Raw genomic sequence first — 27,232 nt, forward strand, 5'->3', positions numbered from 1 at the left:
AATACACTCTAGAAAAAATCATCTCAATTTATATTCCCATCAGGAATACATGCAAATTTCAATTTCTCTGTACACTTGCCATTAAATTTTAATTTCTTGGGAAATCTAAATGGTTTAAATAAAACTTTGTATTTATATATCTTTCTCAATGTTGTGAATACTAATGTGACAGGAACACTGTCTTCTTTATTGTTTATTTTCAGTTCCTAGCACAGTTCCTGACATATAGTATTCAATAAATATAGGTTCAACTAAAAGACAAGAGAAAGAATAGACAATATTGGCAATATTTAGGTATGTACTTTACATATTTTCCCAATTTTTCAGAGTGATTAATTTGTTGCAAAATATGATCTGATTACATTTATGAGGTCTACTTTTCCAGCTCTATGCTTGCTAGTGTTCTTTTTCTAAATATGGCTTAAAATGTAGGATAATAACCAAAATGATTGTAGCATAACATGGTTTTGAATCTTTGTTTTTGATATTTAGAGAAAACCTTTTGTTTCTATAATCTTTATACTGCTGATAACCTCTGTCTCTCTTTGTCTCTGTCTGTTCACAATCCAATTATGTAGTCCACTGGATCAGGCATATAGAGCTTTTATTTGGAATGTGTGTATATCCAAAGACTTCAAAACATTTTCATTTTTTGAATACTTACACAGGTTAGATAGCAGAAAAGATAAATGACCTTGGACAAGCAATAAATGGAAATATCCTTGTTGTTGATCGAGTGTAATTAGGATTTTGCTTTCATAATAGTAGTTGCAGCTGTGCATTCAAATGAAGAAATGCCTGCAAGGGCAAGATGCTCTCTTTAGATTGATACCCTACTGCTACTAGATTGTCCTAGTTGACTTATAGACCCTGTAGTGTTGAGTAAAATAATTGTCTATTTACACAGACAAAGCAATTTCTGACTCCAAGGTCACTTGCAGTTTACAAGAACATTTTTGAAGTTTTACAGGGACAGCACTTAGATGAGAGCTGTGTAAAAGAATTATAGATTCTTTACAGAATATTTTCAGGTGGTCCTCCATATCCATTATGGGTTTTGTAGATTTAAAATGTTTGCCTAAAGAAGCCATTATTGTTTTATTCACTGATGTATTGCAAACATAAAAGAACAATACCTCTTCTCTGCTGGTCACAATGGTATGAAATTAGAAGCGATTTAAAAAAGCTGAAAGATTCACAAATCTGTTGAAATTAAACAACATGCTCACGAACAACCAATGGGTCAACGAAGAAATCAAAATAAAAATTAAAAAAAAAAACTTGAAGCAAACAAAAATGAAAACACAGTAGACCAAATGTATGGTATACTGTATAAGCAGTTTTAAGAAGGAAGTTTATACCTATAAAAGCTTACATTAATGAAAAAGAAAGATCTGAAACAACCTAACTTTGCCCTTCAAGGAACTAGAAAAAATGAGCCAGCCCAAAATTAGAAGGAAGGGAACAACAAAGAGCATAGCTGAGATAAATGAAATAGAGAACACAAAAATTAATGAAACTCAGAGCACTTTTTAAAAATATATAAACCAAATTGATAAATATTTAGGTAGGATAAGAAAAAAAAGAGAGAAGAGTCTAAATATAATTAATTGAGGACGCATTAGAGCTGATACCAGAAAAATACAAAGGATCATAAGAGACTACTATGAACATTTATATGCCAACAAATTAGTTAAATTAGAGGAAGCAGATAAATTCCTAGAAACATCCAATCTATTAAAATTGAATCAAGGAGACACAGAAAATCTAAATGCCCAATAAACAGTAATTACTACTCAACATAGAAAAGTTCAGGACCAGATAGTTTCATTGGTGAATTATATCTAACATTTTAGAAGTAAAGTTGATTCTTCTCAAATTTTTGCCAAAAATTCAAGAGACGGGAACACTTGGAAACTCATTTTATGAGGCCAGTATTGCCCTGATACCAAAACCAATTAAAGACATATAAAAAAAGAAAATTGCAGGCCAATATTTCTGATGAATATTTCTCATCATCTTTGCATGTTGAGATGCAAAAATTCTCAAAAAAATACTAGCAACTTGAATTCAATAGCACATTGAAAAGATCATACACCATGATCAGATAGAATTTGTTCTTGGGATGGAAAAGTGGTTAAATATGTGCAAATCAGTTTGTGATATATCATATTAATGCTAGAATGAAAGATAAAAATCATGTTATCATCTCAATAATGCATGAAAAGCATTTGACAAAAATATAATATTCTTTCGGAATAAAAATTCTCAACAAATTGACTATAGAAGGAATTTGCCTCTACATAATAAAAGCTGTATAAAACAAGGCCACAGTTAATGTTACATTCTACAGTAAAAGGTTGGAAACTTTTCTCTAAGATCAGGAACAAGACAAAGGTGCCCACTCTCACCATTCTTATTCAACATAGTACTGGAAGTTCTAGCCAGAGTAATTTGGCAAAAAAAAAGACATGATTATTGGAAAAGAAGCAGTAAAATTTTCTGTATTGGCAAATGCTATACTTTTATCTATGCTGCTGCTAAGTCGCTTCAGTCGTGTCCGACTCTGTGCGACCCCATAGATGGCAGCCCACCAGGCTCCCCTGTCCCTGGGATTCTCCAGGCAAGAATACTGGAGTGGGTTGCCATTTCCTTCTCCAATGCATGAAGGTGAAAAGTGAAAGTTAAGTCGCTCAGTCATGTCCAACTCTTAGTGACCCCATGGACTGTAGCCCACCAGCCTCCTCCATCCATGGGATTTTCCAAGCAAGAGTACTGGAGTGGGGTGCCATTGCCTTCTCCTACTTTTATCTATAGAAAATCCTAAAGATTCCATCCAAAACTGTTAGAACTAATCAACAAATTCAGTAAGAATTACAGGGTATCTCTATAGTTTATAAACAGCATATAGAAATCAGTCACATTTTTATATACTAACAATGAGATATCTGAAAAAGAAATAAAACAATCTCAATCCCAATAGTATCAAAAACAATAAAATACTTGGGAGTACATTTAACCAAGAGAGTGAAGAACTATACACTGACAACTATAGGACTTTGTTGAATAAAAGGAAGATGATTCAAATAAATGGAAAGATATATGTGTTCATAGATTGGAAGAATGGACATTGTCAAAAAGTCCATAATATTCAAAGCCATCTATAACATTAATGCAATTCCTATAAAAATTATAATGGCATGTTTTACAGAAAAAGAAAAAATAATGCTAAAATTTACATGGTACCACAGAAGATCCCCCAAAGAGCCAAAGCAATTTTCAGAAAGAAAAACAAAGCCAGATACATCACACTTTCTGATTTCAAAGTATACTACCAGGCAGTAGTAGTCAAAAGAGTGTGGTACTGGCATGAAGATAGACACAGGACAAATGGAACACAGCCAAGAGCACAGAAATGAAACTGCATACGTGGGCAGCTAATATTTGAAAAGGGTCAATAATATTCAGTGGGGAATGGATAGCATTTTCAAGAAATCACCTGGGGAAAACTTTATATCCACAAAGGGTAAGAACTTCCAATTATAATATTAGTAAGTTTTGGGAATTCCATGTATTTCAAGGTGATTATAGTTGATGATATTAAACATACTGAAAGTTGCTAAAAAACTCGATATTAACCAAAGAAATGATATTGAACAAAGAAATGTTTAATGTTTGTTTAAACAAAGAAACTAACAAGTTAAACAAAGAAATGTTTGTTTAATGATGTTAAACAAAGAAAGGATAATTATGTGAAGTGATGGAGATGTTAGCTATTGGAATGGTCATAGTCATTTTGCAATTTATAACTATATTAAATCAATGTAATGTATACCTTGAAAATATATAATGTTATATCTCATTATATTTTAATTATAATAACAGAATGATGCCTGGCACATTTCAAAAGCACAATAAATATTTGTTTACAGAAGAAGAGTTTCATGTGTTTTGCTTTCTTTAATCTGTCAATCAATAAATATTTTCTGAGCATTTACAAAATACTTGGTGTGATAGATTTATAAGATTTCTATTTCAAAGAGCTTATAGTCTAACTGGAGTGATAAAAACCCAACACATGTGAAAGCTTACCATTTCTAATTATATCAATATCTTAGAAACCAAACATAATCATGTTTATAATCATAACAATGGAATGGGCTTTAACCGTGCCCCTTCCCCCCAAAAAAAACCGCTTAAAAATACAAAGTAAAAATTCTGTGATAATGAATGTCTGGGATTCCTTCCTCCAAGTTTTTTTTTTTTCTTTATTTCCTATATCATGCTGTCACAACTGATTCTAATATGTCTTTCTCTAGATGAAAATCTTTCAGTAGCTACCATGCACTAGAGGATAAAATTCAAATTTCATAGAATGGCTGTGACAGATCAATTATGGTGACAAAATTGTTGTCATTTCTCTCATAGAGAGGTGAGGGCATCTATGTATTCTCCCCCTTGAATATGGGCAGGTTTCATAACTGCTTTAACACATTGAGATGGCAGAAGGGATGCTTTGCCAGTTTATAGGTCAAGGCCCAAAGAGATCGACAGTTTCTGCTTCTTGCCTCTTGAAACACCCACTCTAGGCAGCTCAACTGCTGAAGTTTAAACTCTCTGCTGTAAACATTATGTGGAAAAACTATGAAAATAGAGCCTTGCTCTCCATTCTTCCCCACCGAGGCACCAGATATATAAAAGAAGCTGCCTTGGATTCTCTACTCCAGCTCAGCTACCTTCTGAATGTCACCAAGTGACCTTGATCAACACCACATGGAGCAGGAGAATCAAGCAGCTTAGTCTGGTCCATTTTGTATCATAGATTGTGAACGTCATGAAATGACTTGTTTCAAGCCAGCACGTTTGCAGTAGTTGGTTACACAGAGATACATGGCCATAACAATAGCAATCAAGTTTCCTATAAATTTAATGTCTAAATTATCACATTTTCTCTACTTTTAAGAAAGTTAATAAGCTTTATTAAGTTTTGAGCAATTTTCATTAACAGAAAAAAATGAGCTAAAAATAGAGATCCCATACACCCCTTGAAAGTGTGAAAGTGCTAGTCACTCAGTTGTCCCCAACCAGCAATGAATGAGAGTTCGTATTGCTCTTCATTCTCACCAGCATTTGGTATGTCCAGTGTTCTGGATTTTGGCTATCCAAACAAATGTGTGTAGTGGTATCTCATTGCTGTTTCTATTTGAATTCTCTAATGCTGTATGATGGAGAAGGAAATGGCAACCCACTCCAGTGTTCTTGCCTGGAGAGTCCCAGGGATGGGGGAGCCTGGTGGGCTGCCGTCTACGGGGTCACACAGAGTCAGACATGACTGAAGTGACTTAGCATTGCATAATGCTGTATGATGTTGAGAATCTTTTTCATATGCTTATTTTCTGTCTGTATGTCTTTTTTGGTAAAGCGTTTTTGTTTTTGTTTTCAAATCTGTTGCCCATTTTAAAATTGGGTTGCTTGTTTTATTACCATTGAATTTTAAGCATTCTTTGTATATTTAAAGTACCAGTTCTTTAACTGAAATGTATGTGTTTTTCAAAAGATTTTATCCCAATTTCCTAGACTTTTAACCTTCATATTCCTTCAAACACGCAATACACATTGCCTATGCTCAAATCACAAAAAACTGTTTTGCTTCCTCTGCATATCATGCTCTCTCTTACTAATATTTCTGTACTTTTGCATAGGCTATTCTGATATCTGCATTCGAGGCAGAGGGAACTTTACTTATATTTGAAGTATGAAGAGTATTAGAGGACTGTATTATACCCTTTGTGAAATCTTCCTGTATTACAAAGAGATTTAATGCCTAAGTTCTCTGTGCTTAAAAACCACTTTTGTGTATGTGTGTGTGTGTGTGTATGCACGTGCGTGTTAAGTCACTTCAGTCATGTCTGACTCTTTGTGACCTGATGGACTGTAGCCTGCTAGGCTCCTCTTTTCATGGGATCCTCCAGGCAAGAATGCTGGAGTGGGTTGCCATGTCCACCTCCAGGCAATCTTCTCAATCCAGGGATCAAAATCGCATCTCCTATGTCTCCTGCATTGGCAGACAGGTTCTTTATCATTAGCGCCACATGGGAAGCCCCCTGTTTTGTGTATACATCAAATAAAACACTGAGCACATTTAATTCTAACTCTGGTTTATGATCCTGTCAACCAAAAGGATCATGAACATTCCCCAAACGGGTGCCATATCTTTTACATCTTGATAACAATTCTCCAGGCCTTCATATAAGAAAAAAGATGCATCATAGATACAAATTATATGAAGGAATGCCCGGAATAAATCTTGGTGATGAAGTGTGAGGGGAGAGATCATGAATTACTTCACTGAGCATTTCATGATAGAAGTCATAGGTTTCAGAATGGAAGAATAAAGAATAACATTTGGCTAGAAAGGAATGATAAGGTTTTGAAAGACAGTAGAAACACATCTATCTGTGGCTTCCACCTTGGGTGTATTCTCTCTCACTCTGTTGAATCACTGACTCAGGGGGAAGCCAGCTGCCATGCAATGAGGTGACTGCATGGGAGCTCCAGGCAGTGAGGGGTCAAAGCCTGCCAGTAACTATGTGACTGACCCTGGACAAAGATCAATGTGACTGTGCTCTCTGCACTGTTTACCAGCATGTTATTTTCATTTAACCTGATATTATTGTTCAAGTGAGCTATAGGTGCTAGGATAGGAATCAAAAGCTCTGACTAAAGAGAGGTGAAGAGAGATCTGGCTAGAAGTTTTAGGTGAAATAGGTCATCTAAATGACTACATCTAACCAACTCACCAGAGACCACTCTTTCTGGTAGCCAGCCAGCCCCATTTAGGAACTCTTATATTTTAATACTGGTCTGCACAATGTAACTTGCTGCTAGATCACTTGCTTTGGTTTAGGCTCAAGGAATAATGGAAAAAGTTCACAATTCAAATACAAAATCAAAAGTTTTAAGTGTGTGGAAAATTTGTTTTATGTTAAAACAGTTCCATTATAACATGGAGCTATTTGTAGTCTTTAGTATTCCACTTTGTTTGAATATTTATACACTTTACTGCCAAAACATTAATGTGCTTGATTATGAAACTCCCCAGACCCTGTTGAGGATTTTACATAATTACAGTAAAATCATTACATTATGTTTCTAATAGCTGAGAAAATATGCAAAATCTGAAAAAAATATCTAGTCATAAGTTTTTTGACAATGGATTGTGGACCTCTATTGGCTTCCTTGGGATATCATCTCTCTGCTTAAACTGCAGGACTGAGAACTAAAATCATAAGAAGATAGAAAGATAAAACTTTAAGGAATAGAAAATGCTTATTTGCACTCCAATTCCAATTTATCACTCCTATCCTCTAAATGTGGAATTGCTTATAATAATAATAATAGGATGTTTAGAACATATGGTGTTGACATTGGTTTCTTCTGAACTGAAGCTGTGCTTAACATCAGGAGGAGCTGAGAGGAGTGAAGTTAAGTTTAGGGCATGAACCAGAAGCGAAGTTTGTCATTTTAACATAGTGCTGCATCCCTGGGGTCTGTCCCAGCCTGTTTTTATTTGTTATTTTTCTTCACTTCCTTCCTACTCCTTCTCTTTCTATTCCAGGAATATACTGCTTGCTAGTTGATCATCCTCAAAGTTAATTCATTAGAGGTCAAGAAAAATTCTTTGCTTTCATGTACTCCTATGTCCCAGGCATTAGAAATGTTGCCTCACTGCTAACTAATGAGGTGAGCTATTCATTCAGCTCTTGAGACGTTGTATCTGAAATAATATCTGGGCATCTCCAGTGACTCAAAGTTACTGATAGGAAAGAAATATTAGCTTAATACCTACTTCTAAGGGATCATGACAGAAGTTTTTAGAAATATATTTTAGTTTCTGAACCTCAGTTTTCCCATCTATCAGTTCAGTTCAGTTCAGTTGCTCAGTTGTGTCTGACTCTTTGCGACTCCGTGAATCACAGTACGCCAGGCCTCCCTGTCCATCACCAACTCCTGGAGTTCACTGAAACACAATGTCCATCGAGTTGATGATGCCATCCAGCTATCTCATCCTCTGTCATCCCCTTTTCCTCCTGCCCTCAGTCCTTCCCAGCATAAGAGTCTTTTCCAATGAGTCAACTCTTCGCATGAGGTGGCCAAAGTACTGGAGCTTCAGCTTTAGCATCATTCCGTCCAAAGAACACCCAGGGCTGATCTCCTTTAGAATGGACTGGTTGGAATTACTTGCAGTCCAAGAGATTCTCAGGAGACTTCTCCAACACCACAGTTCAAAAGCATCAATTCTTCGGTGCTCAGCTTTCTTCACAGTCCAACTCTCACATTCATACATGACCACTGGAAAAACCATAGCCTTGACTAGAATGACCTTTGCTGGCAAAGTAATGTCTCTGCTTTTCAACATGCTATCTAGGTTGGTCATAACTTTCCTTCCAAGAAGTAAGCGTCTTTCAATTTCATGGCTTCAGTCACCATCTGTAGTGATTTTGGAGCCCCCGAAAATAAAGTCTGACACTGTTTCCACTGTTTCCCCATCTATTTCCCATGAAGTGATGGGTCCAGATGCCATGAATTTAGTTTTCTGAATGCTGAGCTTTAAGCCAACTTTTTCACTCTCCACTTTCACTTTCATCAAGAGGCTTTTTAGTTCCTCTTCACTTTCTGCCATAAGGGTGGTGTCACCTGCATATCTGAGGTTATTGGTATTTCTCCTGGCAATCTTGATTCTAGCTTGTGCTTCTTCCAGTCCAGCGTTTCTCATGATGTACTCTGCATAGAAGTTAAATAAGCAGGGTGACAATATACAGCCTTGACGAACTCCTTTTCCTATTTGGAACCCAGTCTGTTGTTCCATGTCCAGTTCTAACTGTTGCTTCCTGACCTGCACACAAATTTCTCAAGAGGCAGATCAGGTGGTCTGGTATTCCCATCTCTTTCAGAATGTTCCACAGTTTATTGTGATCCACACAGTCAAAGGCTTTGGCATAGTCAATAAAGCAGAGGTAGATGTTTTTTTGGAACTCTCTTGCTTTTTCAATGATCCAGCAGATGTTGGCAGTTTGATCTCTGGTTCCTCTGCCTTTTCTATATCCACCTTGAACATCTGGAAGTTCATGGTTCATGTATTGCTGAAGCCTGGCTTGGAGAATTTTGAGCATTACTTTACTAGCGTGTGAGATGAGTGCAATTGAGTGGGAGTTTAAGCATTCTTTGGCATTGCCTTTCTTTGGGATTGGAATGAAAACTGACCTGTTCCAGTCCTGTGGCCATTGCTGAGTTTTCCAAAATTGCTGGCATATTGAGTGCAGCACTTTCACAGCATCCTCTTTTTGGATTTGAAATAGCTCCACTGGAATTCCATCACCTCCACTAGCTTTGTTCGTAGTGATGCTTTCTAAGGCCCACTTGACTTCACATTCCTGGATGAATGGCTCTAGGTGAATGATCATACCATCGTGATTATCTTGGTCATGAAGATCTTTTTTGTACAGTTCTTCTGTGTATTCTTGCCACTTCTTCTTAATATCTTCTGCTTCTCTTAGGTCCATACCATTTCTGTCCTTTATCAAGCTCATCTTTGCATGAAATGTTCCCTTGGTATCTCTGATTTTCTTGACGAGATCTCTAGTCTTTCCCATTCTGTTGTTTTCCTCTATTTCTTTGCATTAATCGCTGAGGAGTGCTTTCTTATCTCTCCTTGTTATTCTTTGGAACTCTGCATTCAGATGTTCATATCTTTCCTTTTCTCCTTTGCTTTTTGCTTCTCTTCTTTTCACAGCTATTTGTAAGGCCTCCCCAGACAGCCATTTTGCTTTTTTGCATTTCTTTTCCATGGGGATGATCTTGATCCCAGTCTCCTGTACAATGTCACGAACCTCCGTCCATAGTTCATCAGACACTCTTTCTATAAGATCTAGTCCCTTAAATCTATTTCTCACTTCCACTGTATAATCACAAGGGATTTGATTTAGGTCATACCTGAAAGGTCTAGTGGTTTTCCCTACTTTCTTCAATTTCAGTCTGAATTTGGCCATAAGGAGTTCATGATCTGAGCCACAGTCAGCTCCCTGTCTTGTTTTTGCTGACTGTATAGAGCTTCTCCATCTTTGGCTGCAAAGAATATAATCAAACTAATTTCAGTGTTGACCATCTGGTGATGTCCATGTGTAGAGTCTTCTCTTGTGTTGTTGGAAGAGGGTGTTTGCTATGACCAGTGCGTTCTCTGGCAAAACTCTTTTAGCCTTTGCCCTGCTTCATTCCATATTCCAAGACCAAATTTGCCTGTTACTCCAGGTGTTTCTTGACTTTCTATTTTTGCATTCCAGTCCCCTTGGTTGTGATGGTGCACAAGTGTGGTGGAGAGGAGCTACCCCAGTCCAAGGTCAGGGGTGGTGGCGGAGAGGAGCAACCCCACATCCAAGGAGCTGTGGCTGCGTGGGCGCAGGGGGGCCTAGAGGAGCTACAACATGTTCAAGGTCAGGAGGGGTGGCGGTGAGGAGATACTCCTCGCCCAAGGTAAGGAGTAGTGGCTGCGCTTCGCTGGGGCAGCCGTGAAGAGAAACCCCAGATCCAAGGTTAGAGAAACCCAAGTAAGACGGTAGGTGTTCCAAGAGGGCATCAGAGGGCAGACACACTGAAACCATAATCACAGAAAACTAGCCAATCTGATCACATGGACCACAGCCTTGTCTAACTCAATGAAACAACCATGCCCTGTGGGGCCACCCAAGATGGGCGGGTCATGGTGGAGAGGTCTGACAGAATGTGGTCCACTGGAGAAGAAAATGGTAAACCACTTAAGTATTCTTGCCTTGAGAACCCCATGAACAGTATGAAAAGGCAAAATGATAGGACACTGAAAGATGAACTCCCCAGGTCGGTAGGTGCCCAATATGCTACTGGAGATCAGAGGAGAAATAACTCCAGAAAGAATGAAGAGATGGAGCCAAAGCAAAAAGAATACCCAGCTGTGGATATGACTGGTGATAGAAGCAAGGTCCGATGCTGTAAAGAGAAATATTGCATAGGAACCTGAAATGTCAGGTCCATGAATCAAGGCAAATTGGAAGTGGTCAAACAGGAGATGGCAAGAGTGAATGTCGACATTCTAGGAATCAGCGAACTAAGATGGACTGGAATGGGTGAATATAACTCAGATACCATTTTATCTACTGCTGTGGGCAGGAATCCCTTAGAAGAAATGGAGTTGCCATCATGGTCAACAAAAGAGTCTGAAATGCAGTACTTGGATGCAATCTCAAAAACGACAGAATGATCTCTGTTCGTTTCCAAGGCAAACCATTCAATATCACAGTAATCCAAGTCTATGCCCAACCAGTAATGCTGAAAAAGCTGAAGTTGAATGGTTCTATGAAGACCTATAAGACCTTTTAGAACTAACACCCAAAAAAGATGTCCTTTTCCCAACTATACAATGGTGCAAATAATTATAGGCTGTTTAAGTTGTTGCAAAGATGAGACAATATATGTAGGGCACTTGGAACATTGCCTTGAACATGTAAGTGATGCTGAATTTCCTTTCTTTTAATTTCTAAGCTTGTCACATTTGTCCTTAGATTGAATTTCCTTCTACCTTTTCCTTACACCATGGGATGACTCTCCATCATAGCTATTATGGTTACAGTAAATAAGTTCTTCCCTTTGTCCAACTGAAGTTTCTGTTGCTAATATTTTATTGCCTTAGTTCTATGCTTCTTTTATTTAAATATACTAAGCTTTTCTTTTTCTTTTTTTCTCTTTTTTTTTTCAAAAGGTTTTGCCATATATCAACATGAATCTGCCACAGGTATACACCTGTTCCCCATCCTGAACCCTCCTCCCTCCTCCCTCCCAGTACCATCCCTCTGGGTCGTCCTAGTGCACCATCCCCAAGCATCCAGTATTGTGCATCAAACCTGGACTGGCGACTCGTTTCATATATGATATTATACATGTTTCAATGTTTGGACTCTGTGGGAGTGGGACAGGGTGAGATGATTTGAGAGAATGGCATTGAAACATTTTCTTTTTAAAGTGTCCTGGATTCAACCTTATTAGCAAAAAAAATCCATTTTGATTCTTATCTCCAGTGGTGGAATAAAACCTTTTTATTCCTATTTTTTTTTTAAATAAAGAAATCTATATTAGTAAGCAGCATTTGTTGATAATATTTTGATGGTAAAACATTTTTTTGAGGTCCCTGAAGTTATATATATTTTTTGCCAATGGATATAGTTCGCTATGACTAAGTATTACACTGGGTTTTTGACCATTTAACTCAGGTGATTGTTCTTTATAGTTGTATTCTAATGCTCTGTTTACAGGGCTCCATATATATAATTACATGTGATTCTTACAACACAATAAATTGGATACTGTCACTTTATTTTTTATTTTATGGATTTTAGCCTTTAACAATAATCTTTTATGCTTTTACTTTTATGGCTTTTGATCTACTAGTTCCGTTGGCCTTTATTTTTAATTTTACCTATTTTATTATTTAAATATTCTTAATCTCATCTTTATTTGCATTCATATTTTCACTCTTAATTTCCTTCTATTTTTCTCCTAACCTACTCTTTCAATTTCAGTTTTATTGCTTCCTAACTTTTAAATCTACTCTTTATTTTTTTAAATATTGTGTCTCCTTATCTTTTATCATCTTCCATTCCACTGCTTTTTGCTTCCTGCAACTGTCATTTTGTTTGGTTTGCTTTCATAATAGCAGAAGGACACAGTACCACAAAGGTGGCTGGAAGGATGGACCCATGACTGGAAAGGCTGTCAGCTTTCTTGCCAGCTTTGGTGACCTCTTCCCAAGCCCTCCTGCACTTTCTCTCAGCTCCACTTTGTTCCATCTTACACATCTTCTTGTTAAGTCTGGACGTATCAACTTTCCATAAGTATCTGAATGAAGTCCTAAACCCATTGAAGTTCATTTGCTGATTATTTCACTTGAAATGATTCTTTTTCCATGAAGTCAAATGTCTGTGAACAATGTCAGTTTAAGATCTCTAAGTGCAAACCGCTCTGTCACCTGGCCAGCAGTGAAACTATGATATCCTGTGAGCTGCAATTTACCCTCAGGCCTGTGTTAAAATGTGACACTGTCTGTTGAATAAAAGAATAGAGTATACGTTCTAGCAGTTCTCTCTGGGCTTCAGAGAAGGATACTCAAAGGTAGAACACAGCTGTGTCATCTGAGAGCTGTAGAAGGAAGCCTTCCATCCCACTGCTTCTTGGGCACTGTGTTTGCTCTCAGTCTAATGTGTTGCCGCATTGTGAGTTAGTGGTTGGAACATGAAGGGAAACGAAATAAAAGAGAAAACAAATGAACTTCTTTTTACCTACCTGAGTCTGACTTACTATGTCTTTCACAGATTCGTCATTTTTTTGCTTTCAAAAAAGACTTTTTCTTTGTAAAACCAATTGTCTTTGAATTACTTGAGTCTTAAGAAGTTCTGGATTGAAATTAAACAAAGCCCAAACTGTTATCTGTACCTTGCAACTAAAGTTCTGTGATCTGCCTAAAAGAAGTGGTGTATACCATTTATGTTAATAATATAATGCTATTTAAACTAATTCTGATATAAATAATGATCTCACTATAAAAATGAATAAAAGAGATATCAATCACAAGTGACTTATTTAGAATACTGTATTAATTTCCTAGTGCTACTGTAACAAATCACCACAAACTGGATGGCTTTATTCATTGTCTAACCTCAGGAGGCTAGAATTCGGAAATCAAGTGGCAGCCAGGTTGATACCTCCTGGAAGTTCTAGGAAAGAATCCATTCCATGCTTCTCTTCTGGTACCTTCAATGTTCCTTGTTTGTACAGCACAATCCAACCTATTCAGTCTTCATGTGGCCTTCTTGTATATGTGTAGTTGTGTCTCAAATCTCCCTCTTAAAAGGATAATACTGTAAAGTAAAAATAAAAATAAACCAACTAAGAAAATAATAATAAAATGTAAAGATATGCATGCCTTAAAAAAAAAAAGACAACAGTCATTGTATTTAGGGCCCATCCTAGATCCAGGATGACTTCATCTCAGGATTCTTAATTACAGCAGCAAAGACCTTTTTACAAAATAAAGCACCTCACTTGTTCCAGGATATAGTTCTTTTGGGAGGCCAGTATTTAACTCACTAACTCTCAGTCATAACTTTCTTCATTTTTTCTTTGCTGCTGTTGCTAAGCAAGGGTGAATAAATGGTGCACAGGATACGCTCTCAAATAATATTTTTTATTACTGATCTAGACAAGGATTTTTATTATAAGGAAGTAAAACCCAAGCAAGCTGGCTTAAATGAAAAAGATTCATTTTAGTGAAATGAAAGGCTACTTGATGGACAGCTGAGGACAGGAAAGAATCACTAGCCTCACAAGTACTAGAACAGGAAATAGAAAGTAAGCAACTGAGGTATTGCCTTCCCTGTCTCTGGGGCTGAATGATCACTCTTATACTGCTTCAATCTGCTTTTCTCTATGTGTATCTTGGCTGCCATACCAAAATACCAGACACTTGGCGGCTTAAACAGCAAACATTTATTTCTCACAGTTCTGAAGGTTAGAAAGTCCAAGATCAAGATGGCAGATTCAGTTCTTCAGGAAGAGGACTTTGTTTCCAGTTTTCAGATGGCTATCTTGTTGCTATATTCTCCCGCGTGGAGACAGGGAGAGTTCTGTTCTCTCCTTTCCTTCTTAAAAGAGAACTAATTCCATCATCTAAGATTTTATGGTACAAAACTGCCAGAGGAAACCAGAGGTGATACACTCTTTGACACAAGTTGTACCATATTTTCTGGATCCTTCTTCTAAAGTAAAGAAAATAAAAGTAGAAATAAACCAATGGGAAATAAAAGCAGAAAGAAACCAATGGGATCTAATTAAACATAAAAGCTTTTGCAGATCAGAGGAAACCATTGACAAAATGAAAAGACAACTTATTAAATGGGAGAAAATATTTGCAAATGATTTGACCGATAAGGGATTAATATCCAACAGCTCATACAACTCAACAGAAAAAAAAACAAAATCCAATTAAAAATGGGCAGAAAAGAGCAGTCCCAAAATGGGGGAAGAATAGGATGGGGAGACCTTCCCCCCCATCCAATTCACGAAAAGATCATTTGAATGAAGAACAACTTCCACAAAACAACTTCTGAACACTGGCGGAGGACACCAGGCACCCAGAAAGGCAGCCCAATCTCTTTAAAAGGAGGTAGGACAAAATATAAAAGACAAAAACAGAAACAAAAATTTAGGGACAGAGACCCATCCTGGGGAAGGAGTTGTGAAGGAGGAGAAGTTTCCACACAGTAGAAAACCCTCTCACAAGTTTATCTGTGGGGAATTTTGGAATCTCAGAGGGCATCATAACCGGGCAAAAACAAAAACCCCACAGAATATGTGCCTAACTGCAACTGCCAGTGGAGAAGTGGCCCAGATGCTCACATCTGCCACCAGCGAGTGGAGGCTGGGCAGGGAGGTGCAGGCTGCATAATGGTGCTTAGGGTAATGGTGCTTAGGGTAATACCATGAGGACAATCTGAGGGAGCTAATGTGAGGGCAACCCAAACCATGGGATTGCCAGAGAGACCAAAAAAAAAAAAAAAAAAGACCTTTCCCACAGAAGGCTCTAACCTCACATGGTAACCCTTGGTGCACTCACAGAACAAAGGATTGAGTGAATATCAAAGAAGAGCAAGCCTTCTGCTGTACCCTCCCTCCCTGGAGGCAGAGAGGCAGGCATGTGACAGCCAGAGCTGGAAGGCAAGGGGCTGCTGCAATCCCAGCCCCAGAGACAGCATCTTCCACCAAACTGTGAGCAGGTTCCCAGTTGCTAACCACATCTTCCTGGGATCCTGGACAGTTGACATCTGCCAGGAGTGTCACAGCCTGACATCAGCACCCCAGAGTAGGCACACAGTACACCTGGGACTGGAATCTCATGGGGCACCTTGGAAACCAAGGAGCTGGGACCAGGCAGATGAATAAGATGTATGGTCCACTTGGGAGAGTGTACTTGCCATGCACTCGGTCACCTGAGCTGCTTGGACCTGGGAAGGGCACAAAAAGCAATGCCTATCCAGGTCTGTGACCTTCTGGAGCACCTGAGAACCTGAGCAGACTTGGGAAGTGCATGAAATCCAGGGCCCACTTGGGACAGTGCCCTTGCAGAGCACCCTGGAGCTTGAGCAGTGTAGACCCAGGAAGCACATGCCACCTCGGGCTGTGGCAAACCCAGTGTGGTCCATCCACTGTGAACACTCCCCACACATATCAGGGGTATTTTTTTGTGGTGTCCCTGTCTCCCTACAACACAAATGAATAAGTGAGCCTAAATAAGTGGCCACCTTTGCCCCATTGTGTAAGGGTGAAAATTAGACATGGAAGAGACATGCAAATAGATGAAGCCAAAATAAACAAAGAAGGGGAAACCACTCTGGAGATGACAAGTGCAACAGATTAAAAACCCGCATTTAATACTGGAGATGTGCATTTGAGGGGCACCTATAGACCTTGAGAACAGGTAAAAGCCAAAAGAAGGGACTATCTGACACTGAACTGACTCCACACTGCCCACAACAGCTCCAGAGAAATTCCTAGATCTATTTTTACTATTATCACTTTTTAATTTTTAAAAAGAAATTTAGTTCTTTAAATTCTCCAAGCCAGGCTTCAGCAATACATGAACCGTGGACTTCCAGATGTTCAAGCTGGTTTTAGAAAAGGCAGAGGAACCAGAGATCAAATTGCCAACATCTGCTGGATCATCATAAAAGCAAGAGTTCCAGAAAAATATCTACTTCTGCTTTATTGACTATGTCAAAGCCTTTGACTGTGTGGATCACAATAAACTGTGGAACATTCTGAAAGAGATGGGAATACCAGACCACCTGACCTGCCTCTTGAGAAACCTATATGCAGGTCAGGAAGCAACAGTTAGAGCTGGACATGGAACAACGGACTGGTTCCAAATAGGAAAAGGAGTACGTCAAGGCTGTATATTGTCACCCTGCTTATTTAACTTATATGCAGAGTATCATGAGAAATGCTGGGCTGGAGGAAGCATAAGCTGAAATCAAGATTGCCGGGAGAAATATCAATAACCTCAGATATGCAGATGACACCACCCTTATGGCAGAAAGTGAAGAGGAACTAAAAAGCCTCTTGATGAAAGTGAAAGTGGAGAGTGAAAAAGTTGGCTTAAAGCTCAACATTCAGAAAACGAAGATCATGGCATCTGGACCCATCACTTCATGGCAAATAGATGGGGAAACAGTGGAAACAGTGTCAGACTTTATTGTTTTGGGCTCCAAAATCACTGCAAATGGTGACTGCAGCCATGAAATTAAAAGACACTTCCTCCTTGGAAGGAAAGTTATGACCAACCTAGATAGCATATTCAAAAGCAGAGACATTACTTTGCAACAAAGGTCCATCTAGTCAAGGCTTTGGTTTTTCCAGTAGTCGTGTATGGATGTAAGAGTTGGACTGTGAAGAAAGCTGAGCACCGAAGAATTGATGCTTTTGAACTGCGGTGTTGGAGAAGACTCTTGAGAGTCCCTTGGACTGTAAGGAGATCCAACTAGTCCATTCTGAAGGAGATCAGTCCCTGGTGTTCTTTGGAAGGAATGATGCTAATGCTGAAACTCTAGTACTTTGGCTACCTCATGCGAAGAGTTGACTCATTGGAAAAGACTTTGATGCTGGGAGGGATTGGGGGCAGGAGGAAAAGGGGATGACAGAGGATGAGATGGTGGGATGGCATCACCGACTTGATTGACATGAGTTTGAGTGAACTCTGGGAGTTGGTGATGGACAGGGAGGCCTGGCGTGCTGCAATTCATGGGATCACAAAGAGTCAGACACGACTGAGGAAGTGAACTGAATTGAACTCCTTTATCATTTTTATAGCTTACTATTATCCTTCAAAAAACCCTATTTTTAAAAACAAATTTCAGGAATTAGCCACCCAAGTCCAAGAAACCCAGAGAGTCCCAAACAGGATAAACCCAAGGTGAGATACCCCAAGACACATATTAATCAAACTAAGAAAAATTAAACACAAGGAGCAAATATTAAAAGTGGCAAGGGAAAAGGCAACAAAAACATACAAGGGGATTCCCATAAGGATAACAGCTGATCTTTCAATAGAAACTCTTCATGCCAGAAAGGAATGGCAGGAAGTACTTAAGTGATGAAAGAGAAAAACTGACAACCAAGATTACTGTACCCTGCAAGGATTCCATTCACATCTGAAGAAGAAATCAAAAGCTTTACAAACAAGCAAAAGCTGAGATAATTCAGCACCATCAAGCCAGCTCTTCAACAAATGCTAAAGGATCTTCTCTAGACAGGAAACACAGAAAAGGTCTATAAAATGGACCCAAAACAACAAACTAAATGATAACAGGATCATATTTATCAATAATTACCTTAAATGCAAATGGGTTAAATGCTCTAACAAAAATATAAAGACTGGCTGAATGGATACAAAAAACAAGACCCCTATATATGCTGTCTACGAGAGACCCACCTAGGGACACATACAGACTGAAAGTGAAGGGCTGGGAAAAGATATTTCATGCAAAAGGGGACCAAAAAAAAAGCAGGAGTAGCAATACTCCTATCAGATAAAACAGACTTTAAAATAAAGGCTATGAAAAAAGACAAAAGACACTACATAATGATTTAAGGATCAATTCAAGAAGAAGCTATAACAATTATAAACATAAATGTACTTAGTATGGGAGCACCTCAACACATAAGGCAAATGCTAACAAGTCCGAAAGGGGAAATTAACAGTAACACAATAATAGTGGGGGACCTTCATGCTCCACTCACACCTAAGGATAGATCAATCAAACAGGAAATTAACAAGGAACACAAGGTTTAAATGATACAATGGACCAGTTAGAACTAATTGATATCTATAGGGCATTTCACCACCCCCCCCAAAAAAAAAAAAATGGAATTCACCTTTTTCTCAAGAGCATATGGAACATTCTCCAGTATAGATCACACTCTGGGCCATAAATCTAGCCTTGGTAAATTAAAAAAAAAAATTGGAATCATTTCAAGCATCTTTTCTGATCACAATGTAATGAGATTAGATGTTAACCACGGGGGCGGGGGGGAAACTATTACAAATACAAACACAAGGAGGCTAAGCAACATGCTTCTGAATAACCAACAGATCATGGAAGAAATCAAAATGGAAATAAAAATATGCATAGAAATAAATGAAAATGAAAACACAATAGCCCCAAACCTATGGGATTCAGTAAAACCAGTGCTAAGAGGGAGGTTCATGGCAATACAAACCTACCTCAAGAAACAAGAGAAACATTAAAGAAACAACCTAACTTTACACTGAAAACAACTAGAAAAAGAAGAAAAGAAGGACCCCAAAGTTAATAGAAGGAAAGAAATAATAAAAGTCATAGCAGAAGTAAGTGAGAAACAAACGAAGGAAAGTATAGCAAATATCAGCAAAACTAAAGCCTGATTCTTTGAGAAGATTAATAAAACAGACAAACCATTAGTGAGACTCATCAAGTGGAAAAGGGAGAAGAGTCAAATCAATAAAATTAGAAATGAAAATGGAGAAATCACAACAGACAACACAGAAACACAAAGGATCATAAGAGACTACTATCAGCAACTATATACTAATAAAATGGACAGCTTGGAAGAAATGGACAAATTCTCAGAAAAGTATAACTTCCAAAACTGAACCAGGAAGAAATAGAAAATCTTAATAGATCCATCATAAGCATGGAAATCAAAGCTGTAATAAAAAATTTTCCAACAAACAAAAGCCCAGGACCAGATGGCTTCACAGGTGAATTCTACCAAAAATTCAGAGAAAAGCTGACACCTAAATAAATAAAATATCCTACTCAAACTCTTCCAGAAATTGCATAGGAAGGTAAACTCCCAAACTCATTCTTTGAGGCACTCAAAATTCTCCAAGCCAGGCTTCAGCAATACGTGAACCACGAACTTCCAAATGTTCAAGCTGGTTTTAGAAAAGGCAGAGGAACCAGAGATCAAACTGCCAACATCCGTTGGATCAACGGAAAAGCAAGAGAGTTTCAGAAAAACATATATTTCTGCTTAATTGACTATGCCAAAGACTTTGACTGTGTGGATCACAATAAAATGGAAAATTCTGAAGGAGATGGGAATACCAGACCACCTGACCTGACTCTTGAGAAACCTGTATGCATGTCAGGAAACAACAGTTAGAACTGGACATGGAACAATGGACTGGTTCCAAATAGGAAAAGGAGTATATCAAGGCTGTATATTGTCACCCTGCTTATTTAACTTCTATGCAGAGTACATCATAAGAAATGCTGGGCTGGAAGAAGCACAAGCTGAAATTGAGATTGCCGGGAGAAATATCAATAACCTCAGATATGCAGATGACATCACCCTAATGGCAGAAAGCAAAGAAGAACTAAAGAGCCTCTTGATGAAAGTGAAAGAGGAGAGTGAAAAAGTTGGCTTAAAGCTCAACAATCAGAAAACTAAGATCATGGCATCTGGTCCCATCACTTCATGGCAAATAGATGGAGAAACAGTGGAAACAGTGGCAGACTTTATTTTTCTGGGCTCCAAAATCACTGCAGATGGTGACTGCAGCCATGAAATTAAAAGACGCTTACTCCTTGGAAGGAAAGTTATGACCAACCTAGATAGCATATTAAAAAGCCGAGACGTTATTTTGTGAACGAAGGTCCATCCAGTCAAGGCTATGGTATTTCCAGTGGTCATGTATGGATATGAGAGTTGGACTACAGAGAAAGCTGAGCACCAAAGAATTGATGCTTTTGAACTATAGTGTTGGAGAAGACTCATGAGTGTCCCTTGGACTGCAAGGAGATCCAACCAGTCCATCCTAAAGGAGATCAGTCCTGGGTGTTCATTGGAAGGACTGATGTTGAAGCTGAAACTCCAATACTTTGGCCACCGGATGTGAAGAGCTGACTCATTTGAAAAGACCCTGATGCTGGGAAAGATTGAGGGCAGGAGGAGAAGGGGACGACAGAGGATGAGATAGCTGGATGGCATCACTGACTCAATGGACATGGGTTTGGGTGGACTCTAGCAGTTGGTGATGGACACGGAGGCCTGGCATGCTGTGGTTCATGGGGTCTCAAAGAGTTGGACATGGCTGAGTGACTGAACTGAACTGAATTGAACCATCATCCTACACCAAAACCAGATAATGATTCCACACAAAAAAGAAAACTACAGGCCAATATTGCTGATGAACATAGATGCAAAAATCCTCAGCAAAATTCTAACAGACTCCAACAACATATTAAAAGGATCATATATGATGACCAAGTTGGTTTTATCCCAGGGATGCAAGGATTCTTCACTATTCACAAATCAATCAATGTGATACACCATATTAATAAGTTGAAATATAAAAATCATGTGATTATCTCAACAGATGCAGAGAAAGCCTTTGACAAAACTCAACGCCCATTTATGATCAAAACTCTCCAGAAAGTAGGCATTCAATAAAGCAGGACTTTTAGCAGAATGAGGGATGGTATAGGGAGGGAGATGGGAGGGGCTTCAGGTGTGGGGACACAGGTACACACATGGATGATTCATGTTGATGTATGGCAAAACCCACCACAATATTTTAAAGTAATTAGCCTCCAATTAAAATAAATAAATGAATTAAAAATAAATAAAAATTTTAAAATGTGCAAAAGATCTGAATAGACAATTTTTCAAAGGAGAAATGTACATGTTCAACATGTAGATGGAAAGTCACTCAACATTGCTAATCATCAGGGAAATGCTTTAGTCAAACCTACAATGAGTTATCACATCACATCTGTTACAATGGCTATCATCAAAAGGAGCACAAATAAAAAACATTGGTTAGGCTGTGGAGAAAAGGTAACCCTTGAACACTTGTAAGTGTAAATTGGTACAGCCACTGTGGAAAACAGTGCGGAATTTTCTGAAAACTAATAGAACTACCATGTGACCCAGCAATTCCAGTCTCATGTATTTATCCAAAGAAAAGAAAAACACTAATTAGAAAATACACATGCAACCCAATGTTCATAGCAACACTATTTTCAATTGCCAAGTTATGGAAGCAACCTAAGTGTCTGTGAACACATGAATGGATAAGGAAGATGTGGTATATATACACAATGGAATACTTACTCAACCACAAAAAAGGGTGAAATATTACTCTTTGAAGCAACATGAGTGGACAGGGAGAGCAATAAGCTAAGTAAAATAATTTAGACAGAGAAAGATAAATACTGTATGATATCACTTATATGTGCAACCTAAAAAATAAAACAAACTAGTGAATAGAACAGAAAAGAAACAGACTTACAGATACAGAGAACAAACAAGTGGTTGCCATTGGGGAGACAGAGGGAGAAGTAATATAGGAGTCAGGAAGTGGGAGGTACAAACTTTTGGGTGTAAGATAGACTACAAAGATGTATAGCATAACACAGGAAATATAGCCCAATATTTTGTAATAACTGTAAATGGAGTGTAACCTTTAAAATTATATTGAAAAGATAAACAAAACTGATAAAGTTTTACCCAGACTCATTAAGAAAAGGAGAGGACCCAAATCAATAAAATCAGAGATTAAAGAAGGAGAAACTACAATGGATACCACAGAATACACAGGGTCATAAAAGACTGCTATGAACAACTACATGCCAATAAAATGGGCAACCTGGAAGAGATGGACACATTCCTAGAATGTTTCAAGGCTGAACTAGGGAGAAACAGAAAATAGATAAATTACCAATATTGAAGTTGAATCAGTAATTTTAAAACTCCTAACAACTGTCCAGAACTTTCTAGCTCTTCTTACTCCCATTAGTCAAATGGTTTCTTCTGGGTCTCAGTGTTCTTTCAGAGAAATATGATTGCCACATGCATTTTTCAAAATTATACAAATTAAGGATGTTGCCCAGCCTTCAAATTGGATGTTTAATTATGGCACCATAAACAATGGTTGGGGACAGAGGGAGAGGGGAGTATCATGTGTCATGTAGTCAGTTGGACACAGAAGAGAATTTGGGTAGGCTTAGCTTTCCTGAGAAAGTGATCAAAGAGAAGATGTACCCCATATAGTTGATTTCTGCTTTAAAAAGGTTATCAGGCTTGGATTAAAAAAAAAACAACATAGAAAATGTAACAAATGCAAAGGAAAAAAATGCCACAATTCCACCTTTTAGTGATAGCTGATACTACTAATCATGTACTTTCCATTTTTCTCAATTTGTATGTATCTATATATATTTTAAATATTTTATCATGAAAAATACTACATACAGAAAAGTTTATAAAATATGCATGATTAAACAATAATAAAGGAAAAAGAATAATAAAGAGTACCTACTAATTTGTTTAAAAAAATAGAATGCTTGCAATATCCTTGATGTTTCCTATTCACTTTTACCCAAATGTACTCCTTCTCTATGCTTCAGAAATAATCATTATCTTGAATTTCATGTCAAGGGCTCTATTTTTCTTAGTTTAATAAACAATTATTGGTTTATAACATGTCAGTAGGTTTCTCAGGAGGCTGATAAGATGGTTTGGTATACCCAGACCACAATTTTAAGTGTACAATGTAATGATCTGATACACACATTTCATACACACGTGGATTCCCTTTTTTTCCTTTATAATCTCACAAAATTTGTATGATTACTCAAGGAAACTGTTATTTTGCCTGTCTTAAATTTTATATCATTGATATAAAATGGAATATATTATCTGTAATTTTCACACATTCAAGTAGTCCTACTGTTTTGCTACTGTAGACAATACTGATAGAAACATCCTGGAAAATGTTTCCTGCTTCACATGTTTAGAAGTTTTTCAGTATTTCTCAAATACTGTTGGCTATTATCCACAATAAGAAATACATGCTGCAATCTGACTCATTAAAAACACACACAAACACACATGCTTCAAATGTGTGCATACATACAACTAAAACAACACTTTAATGAAACAATTATTGTGTTTACCCTTGCAACACAATTTGATATTTTCTTTTCTAATTTACTCTGTTCTAGTGAAATCTAATGTATTATATTTTTTTAAAAAGCTGGTTTTAACACTAGATCTGTGTTTTTTTGTTGTTGTTGTTTTGTTTTTTCATTGTTGTTATTCAGTAACTTAGTCGTGTCAGACTCTTTGTAACCTGAGGGACTGCAGCACACCAGGGTTTCCTGTCTTTTACCATCTCCCGGAGCTCGCTCAAACTCATGTCCACTGAGTTGGTGATGCAATCCAACCATCATATCCTCTATCATCCCTTTCTGCTCCTGCCTTCAATCTTTCTTAGGATCAGGGTCCTTTCAAATGAGTGTCAACTCTTCACACTAGGTGGCCAAAGTATTGGAACTTCAGCTTCAGTCCTTCCAGTGAATATTCAGAGTTGATTTTCTTTTAGATTGACTTGTTTGGTCTCTTTGCTGACCAAGGGACTCTCAAGAGTCTTCTCCAACACCACACTTCAAAAGCATAAATTCTTTGCTGCTCAGCCTTCTTTATGGTCCAAGTCTCATATCCATACATGACTACTGGGAAAACCATAGCTTTGACTATAAAGACATTGTTGGCAAAGTAATGTCTCTGCTTTTTAACATGCTATCTATGTTGTTCATAGTTTTCTTCCAAGGATAAAGTGTCTCTTAATTCGTGGCTGCAGTCACCATGTGCAGTGATTTTGAAGCCCAAGAAAATGAAGCCTCTTACTGTTTCCATTGTTTCCTCATCTATTTGCCATGAAGTGATGGGACCAGATGCCATGATCTTAAATTTTTTGAGTGCTGAGTTTTAAGCCAGCTTTTACACTTTCCTCCTTCATTTTCATCAAGAGGCACTTCAGTTCCTCTTCACATTCTTCCATAAGGGTGGTGTCATCTGGATATCTGAAGTTATTGATACTTCTCCCAGCAATGTTGATTCCAGCTTGTGTTTCACCTAGCCTGGTTTTCACATGATATACTCCACATAAAAGTTAAATAAGCAGGGTGACAGTATATAACCTTGACATACTCCTTTCCCAATTTGGAACCTGTCTGTTGTTCCATGTCCAATTCTAACTGTAGCTTCTTGATCTGCATACAGGTTTCTCGGGAGACAGATAAAGTGGTCTGCTGTTCCCATCTCTTTTAGAACATCACAAAGTTTGCTGTGATCCGTACAGCCAAAGGCTTTGGCATAGTCAATAAAAAACAAGCAGCTGTTTTTCTGGAATTCTCTTGTCTTTTTCAATGATCCAATGAATGTTAGCAATTTGATCTCTGGTACCTCTGCCTTTTCTAAATCCAGCTTGAACATCTGGGAGTTCTTGATTCCATACGGTTGAAGCCTAGCTTGGAGAATTTTGAGCATTAATTTGCTATCATGTGAAATGAGTGCAATTGCACCGTAGTTTGAGCACTCTTTGACATTACCTTTCTTTGGGATTGGAGTGAAAACTAACCTTTTCCAGTCCCGTGGCCACTGCTGAGTTTCCCAAATTTGCTGACATATTGAGTGCAGCACTTTCACAGCATTGTCTTTCAGGAATTGAAACAGCTGTGGTGGGATTCCATCACCTCCACTAGCTTTGTTCATAGTGATGCTTCCTAAGGCCCACTTGACTTTGCATTCCAGGATGTCTGGCTCTAGGTGAGTGATCACACCATCATGGTTATATGGGTTATTAAGATCTTTTTGTACAGTTCTTATTCTTGCCACCTCTTCTTAACATCTTCTGCTTGTGTTAGGTACATATAATTTCTCTCCTTTATTGAGCCCACCTTTGAATGAAACGTTCCCTTGATATCTTTTATTTTCTTAAAGAGATCTCTCATCTTTCACATTCTATTGTTTTCCTCTATTTCTTTGCATTGATCACTGAAGGCTTTCTTATCTCTTCTTGCTATTCTTTGGAACTTTGCATTCAGATGGGTAGATCTTTACTTTTTCTCCTTTGCCTTTCACTTCTTTTCTTTTCTTCCCCCTCCCACCCCTTCTTTTCTCAGCTATTTTCAAGGCCTCCTCAGACAATCATTTTGTCTTTTTGCATTTCTTTTCTTGGGCATGGTTTTGATAACCACCTCCTGTACAATGTTATGAACCTCCATCCATAGTTCTTCAGGCACTCTGTCTATCACATCTAATCCCTGGAATCTCTTTGTCACTTCCACTGTATAATCGTAAGGGATTTGGTGGTTTTCCCTACTTTCTTCATTTTTTTCATACTTTAGCATTTATCAGAATTACTTGAAGAGCTTGTTAAAACACAAATTTCTGGGAGTTTCTCCAAAGTTTCTATTTCAGCAGCTCAAGGAATTGCATTTCTCACAAAGTTCTAGGTGATCTTGATGCTGCTTTCCTGCTGATCGCATACAAGAAACCACCTACTAGCCTGATTTGCAATTTATTAATTAACTAATTTTTAAAGTAATCTTCAAGGGTATATTTTTAAAAATGAAATTTCTAGGTCATATTGTACTAGTGTAGGTACCTCTTGTAGATACTTCTTGACACAAGATACAGTAAACTTTCAAAGTAGTTGTACCAATATACTCTCTCTTTAGTAAAATATAGGCATTTTTATTGATCCATATCCTTTCTAATACTTGATATTGTCAGATATTGCAACTTTGCTAATTTGGTGAGCATAAAATGCTATTACATTATGATTTTATTTTGTGTTTCCTTAATTATGACTGACATTGAGTGTTTTTTCAATGTTTACTGGCCATTCATGTTTCCTGTTATGCTAAATATTTGTTCATGGTTTCACTCATTTTTCTCTTGCCTCATTAATTTGTACATATGTTTTAAATATTAATCCTTTCAAGGTACATATAGTGCAAATATGTTAAGTCAGTTAGTAATATGGTTTTAAGCTATAATATTGTGTTTTCAAGAACAAAACATCTTAATTTTCAATTAGTTCTTTTATGGTTGGTTTTTCTGTGTGTCATGTTAAGAAATCTATACCTAGTCATAGAGACAATCTACGCGTGCATGCTCAGTCGCTCAGTCACGTCCAACTCTTTGTGACTTAATGGACTATAGCCTGTAAGGCTCTGCTGTCCGTGGGATTTTCAGGCAAGAATACTGGAGTGGATTGCCATTTACAACTCCAGGGTATCTTCCTGACCCAGGGATCCAACCC

The sequence above is a fragment of the Bos taurus genome, chromosome 15 (assembly GCF_002263795.3).
Source record: "Bos taurus isolate L1 Dominette 01449 registration number 42190680 breed Hereford chromosome 15, ARS-UCD2.0, whole genome shotgun sequence".
Classification (NCBI taxonomy): Eukaryota; Metazoa; Chordata; class Mammalia; order Artiodactyla; family Bovidae; genus Bos; species Bos taurus.